We start from the raw sequence: 5,911 nt of genomic DNA, 5'->3' as shown, positions 1-5,911 counted from the left end.
GAGATTGTGATTTGGGGGCCTCCTTATTTAAAAGATTTATTTATTTATGACTGTGTTGAGTCTTGGTTGCATCGGGTGGCCTCTTGGTTGCAGTGCTTGGGCTTCTCTCTAGCTGTGGCCTGCAGGCTCCAGAGCGCATGAACTCTGTAGTTTGCAGCATGTGGGCTCTCTAGTTGAGGCATGTGAACTCAGTAGTTGTGGCCAATGGGCTTAGTTACTCCACAGCATGTGGGATCTCGGTTCCCTGATCAGAGATCAAACCCTGTCCCCTGCATTGCAAGGCAGATTCTTAACCACTGGACCACCAGGTAAGTCCTGGATTTAGGGCTAATACTGAATCCTGACCCTTCCAGTTACAACAGTCCTGAGTACCCAGGTGCTCTCCCAGAAGGGAAAGGCAGGATCAGAGGTGAGTATTCCCAATTTATTCTTCTGAGATAAGTCAGTACACCTCACTTGGGGCAGAGTGAATAAAGGCTCTGAGAGGCCAGGAGCATGGCACTTATTGAGCTGCTCCACATGGAAGAAAATATCAGCAAGGAGCAAGAAGCATTTCCCCTCCTGAGAAGGTCTATGGATTTGTCTCTGTAGTCCTGGAGTGTTGCCGGCTGGTGTGGCCTGGGTTCAAAAAGGCCTAAGAAAGGATGACTGTGGATTCATGCTTTCAGGACTGCCTGACCTTTTTGTTTTGCCAGGGAAGAGTCAGGAAGGTAGATGCCTAGCAGATCTCCATTTCTTCCTGGTCACACTTTCCTGTATCCTCAGTAGAGAATTGGAGTAGAAAGCCACGGCAGATACTGACACTGTTGTAGTAGAGTGTCATTAGCAGACATTGGCAGCAGGACTCTGTATACTACTCTCTTGATGTCTTGAACCCAGGAAAAGGTAGAGCAGTGGGCTCTTCCTGTTCACGAAACAGGATTTGAGACGCAGCAGCTAATTATGTGACCTCAGGCTACTTTCTTAATTTCCTTAAAATCCTGGTTAGCCTTTTGTAAAGTGAATATATTATGTAGAAATGCCATATAAAAATGGTGGAAAGGGAGAACATATTTGTGAGACATATATAAAGAACACTGAAAACTCAAAAATAAGGAGACAAACCAGTCCACTAAAAATGGACAAATGATTTGAAGCAAATATTTTTAAGAGACATGAGTAGCTAATAAGCACATGATAAGAGGCTTCATATCATTTGTCATCAGGAAATGCAAATTAAAACCGAAGTGAGATACCACTACATACACTTTAGAATGGCTAATATAAAAACTGGTAATAACCAAGTATTGGCAAGGCTGGATAGCAACTGAAACGTCTATGTTACTGATGGGAATGTAAAATGGAACAACTTTGGAAAACAATTTGAGAGTTTATTAAAAGTTAAACATATACCTATCATATGATGTGGCCATTCCACACCTAAGTATTTACCCAAGAGAAATGAAAGCATATGACCACACAGAAACTTGTGTATAAATACTCATAACATCTTTATTTGTAATAGTCAAAAACTGGAAACAACATAAATGTCCATCAAGAGATGAACAGATAAACCATGGTATGTCCAGCATATCTACACAATGGAATATTGTTCAGAAGTAGGAAAAAACAAAACTATTAAATATATACAATAATATGGATGAATCTCAAAATAACCATGCTGAGTCAAAGAAGCTAGATCAAAAAATAAACCCCTCCCAAACCCAATACTTTGGCTCCAATATTTTGGCCTCCTGGTGCAAAGAGCTGACTCATTGGAAAAGACCCTGATGCTGGGAAAGATTGATGGCAAAAGGAGAAGGGGGCAACAGAGGATGAGATGGTTAGATGGCATCAGTGACTCAATGGACATCAATTTGAGCAAACTCCAGGAGATAGTGAGGGACAGGGGAGCCTGGTGCATGCTGCAGTCCAGGGGGGTCACAAAGAGTTGGACACAACTTAGCGACTGAACAACAGCAACAAACCCAGTACATCCGTATGACTCCATTTGTATAAAATTCTAGAAAATACAAATTAACCTGTAGTGACAGAAAGCAGATCAGTGGTTACGTTAGATTGCAGGTATGGGAAAGGTTGAACACAAGAAAACTTTTGGGAATTATAAGAACATTTGATATCTTGATTATGCTGATGGTTTCATGGGTGTGTATACATGTCAAAAGGCTTCCCAGGTGGCTCTAGTGGTAAAGAACCTGGCTGCCAGTGCAGGATATGTAAGAGACATGAGTTTAATCTCTGGGTTGGAAAGAGCCCCTGGAGGAGGTCATGGCAACCCACTCCAGTGTTCTTGCCTGGAGAATCCCATGAATACAGGAGCCTGGTGGGCTACAGTCCATAGTGTTGCTAAGAGTTGGACACGAGTGAAACAAGTTAGCATATACACGCACACATGTCAAAGCTTTTAACATGTTCCATTTACATAAAGTATACCTCAATAAAATCGTAAAAGAAAGCAAAAAGAAGTAGGGAAGGAGGAAGAACTGATGCACAGTAATACGGATGAATTTCACAAACAGTGTGCTGAGGGAGAGAACCCGGACACTAAAATAGCACCTGTCATATGACTCTGTCTATATACAATTCCAGAAAAACCAAACTAATCTCCAGTGACAGAAAGTAGGTCTGTACTTGCCTGGGTTAGAGGGTGGAGGAAAGAATGGACTGCAAAAGGGCAAGAGGAAACTTTTGGATGTGATAGAAACATTCTGTATCTTGATTGTAATAGTGGGTTCACATGAATATACATCTATCAAAGCTCATTGAATTTTATACTTTAAATGGATTCATGTATTGAAGTAAATTATATCTACCTCAATAAAGTGAGTTTAAAAAGAATTTTAAAACACCTTTGTTTAACTCTTGCTTCCAGAAATCATTCAAGCTGAGAATAACACAAAACATATGGGCCTGAGAGGTATCTTTGCTTGGAAAAATTACTTAAATGTGCCTCTCAGCTATGTAGGAGTTAATCCCAAATCCTATTCCTGAATGAAGACTTTGGGGACAACAGGGAACTCACCTATGTAATAACATAAAAATTTTTGCTTTCATTAAGGTTAGAGTTAACATTCTGGCTAATATTCATGAGGTGTTACTGGCTTCGTTCCTCTGCCTGGGGCCAAATTGCAGAGGGAGTTGGGGTCCTGGACTTTTAAAGAGGGAGGATTGGATTAAAAAGACCCTCATCCAGGACTTCCCTGGTGGTCCAGTGGCTAAGACTCTGTGCTTCTAATGCAGGGGGCCCAGGTTCAATCCCTGATCAGGGAACTAGATCCCACATGCCTCAACTGAGTTTGAAACCTACAACTAAAGATCCCACATGCCACATCCCATGTGTCACAACTAAGACTCGGCACAGCCAAATATATATATATGTGTGTGTGTGTGTGTGTATTTTTTTAAAGAGTTAGCAAAGTTTAAAAAAAATAAAAATAAAAGACTGTCATCCAAGAGATAAACTGGTTCCTGAAACATGAGAGGTCAGGGGCTAAGGAACAAGAGGTGAGTAGGGGAACTTCGAGGGGGGACGTGGCTTGTGAACAAGCAGGAGTCATGATATCAAATAATCTTTTTTGAGTTATTCTCTTTCTTTCCCTCCGTGACCTGTCACCCACAAGCTCTCAGTAAAGTTAAATGCTACAACATTATATTAACTGCTTTTGAGAACATTAGTGGGGGGCCATGTCCAGTTACAGTGATATGTGGGGAGCCAGGGAAACTTGGAGACATGAATACACAGTTGTTGGAAGTGGTCATCAAAGAGACCCACAGTAGTGATCCACAGCAAAAGGTGATAAAAGCTCAGCAACAAACAGTCTGGGGAAACACATGAGGACACCTCAGGGATTCTCAGAACTACAGCTGGAGGAAACTGGATTTCCTGCACTCCAACACAGCACGAGGGGCCCAGACTCTATTACTGGGTGTTTAGAGGAATGGTGACCTCCTAAAATGTGATAACTTGGGAATATTTGAGATATAAAGACATTAACATTCCCCCCTCCACCCCATAATCTCCCAAGGACATTTGGATGGACTGTCCTGAGTTATTTTGGACTATGAGACAGAAAAAATAATCCGTATGGTCTGGTTCACCTCTTTGATCTCAAAAGCTCTAGAGAGACCTACGTTATCCGACCAAACCCTAACTAGTAATTGCTTTCGTTGGATTTGACGTCAGTTGATGACTGGACTTTGGACCCGAGAGAGAGTTTAAAAGAAAGATAGCTGGAGGCAAATCATTTTCTTCCTGGATTACCTAGCGAGAACATCCAAAATGAAAGCCTTTGCTCACCTCGCTCTTCTTGCCCTCCTTTGTCCAGCCTTAGGTAAGGAACATTTAAAATTTTTTCATTCCTTTAATCATGTTTGTTGTCTCTGAGATAGAATCAGCAGGCTTAAGCTAATTCCCATGGGCCCATTAGGTGGACTGTGTTGTGGATGAAGTTTCCTAGGGGCTCAAAGGCACAAGGCATTTCAGTCTGTGATGAAGGCAGATAGAACAGTAGTGAAAAGAAATTTCTGGACCTGGATTTGGGGTTCAGAGAGCCAGAGATTTGCCCTTGAAAGTCCAGAGGCCAGACAAGAGCAATTTAGTAGTTCCAAGGGCTTAGTGCCCTAGAATCTCCTTCTCTTTAACCCCCAAATATCATTTGGGTCCTATTGCAGAGCATGGACCTGGTTTAATCCCTGAATGTGGCATCAAGAGTTTTCTGCCCCTTATAAATGGGAATCAGTGTTTACCTCTGGGCAAATCCCTTAATCCTCTGAGTATTGGTGGCACTTCTGTCAAATGTTGATGCTTATATCTGTTCCACAGGCACTGTTGGGCACAAGGCAAGCCCTTGATAAGTGAGAATAGCAGCAGGAGCAGGGTAGCAGCAGTCAAAGTGGCCAGCTGGTCAACTATTCTCTTGTTCCTGGGAGAACACTCACCTACGACTGGTTAAACCAGGCCCTGTTCAAGGTGAAGAGCCAGATTCTACCATCCAGGGGTGTCCAGACCCAAGGGGGAAATCTGGTAGCATCTTCAGCAGTTTTCTATATCCGAAGGTTTAGGAATAGCTTCCTCACTAAAACTTTTCTTTTAGTTATTTCTTTTAAACTGCCCATCATTCTCAGTTTGGAGACAATTAAGGGTTCTAGAAAAGTGATTATGGGATCACTAAGAGTTTACTACTTCATGTGTCCAGGGATTCCTAAGAGTTGTAAAAAGGTGACTTTGATGATTACCATAGCCCTTAGGGCAAAGATCATGTCTATTCATCTTAAAAAGTTCCTGTGTCTAGAATTAAGAATTGGGTACCCATCACTAGAAAACATCTTGAAAGAAGTTTGATACATTAAATACCTTAATGGGGGTATTTTTCATCATTGTTTAAGCATACCCCCTTCTCTACCATCCCTCAACTAATATGTCCTATAATGGAAAATTGGGGTGATTGCCATGAACTGTAAAGACAAAAAGGAAGCCACTTACAGGTGGTAAACAGCGTCCCCTGGTGGCATTTTCAATTGTCCTCACTGAGGAATATTAAACTCTGACCATTCTGCAACTACAGACATAAATAATATTACATCTCATAATAATATATGTTGATATTCATATATAATTATATTTCACAGTATAGTAATAAATTATAATTAATAACAATTAATACAATAAATGATATTAACTTCATATTTTTCTAACCAGCTGAGCTAGCAGGCCAACTGCCATCATCGTACTTTTCAGTAACTTTTTTTTTTTGCCATGATGCACAGCTTGTAGGATCTCAGTTCCATGACGAGGAATGGAACCCAGGCCACAGCAGTGAAAGCCCAGAATCCTAACCACTAGGACACCCACCAGAGAACTCCCCAGTAATTTTTCCAGTTTTGTCTGTTCAATTTTTAATTTCATTTATGT

The 5,911-nt window shown here is 41.3% G+C and overlaps 1 non-coding gene across 1 annotated transcript; it reads left to right on the top strand.

Annotated features, from left to right (window-relative positions):
* The first annotated feature begins 3,197 nt into the window (after positions 1-3,197).
* Positions 3,198-3,270, top strand: TRNAR-UCU. The gene has a single exon. It is a non-coding gene; the product is annotated as a tRNA-Arg (tRNA).
* The last annotated feature ends 2,641 nt before the right edge of the window (positions 3,271-5,911 follow it).

Source organism: Cervus canadensis, chromosome 7 (genome assembly GCF_019320065.1).
Source record: "Cervus canadensis isolate Bull #8, Minnesota chromosome 7, ASM1932006v1, whole genome shotgun sequence".
NCBI lineage: Eukaryota > Metazoa > Chordata > Mammalia > Artiodactyla > Cervidae > Cervus > Cervus canadensis.
Note: the sequence above shows the minus strand (reverse complement) of the source record. Positions and strands in the feature narration are given on the sequence as shown.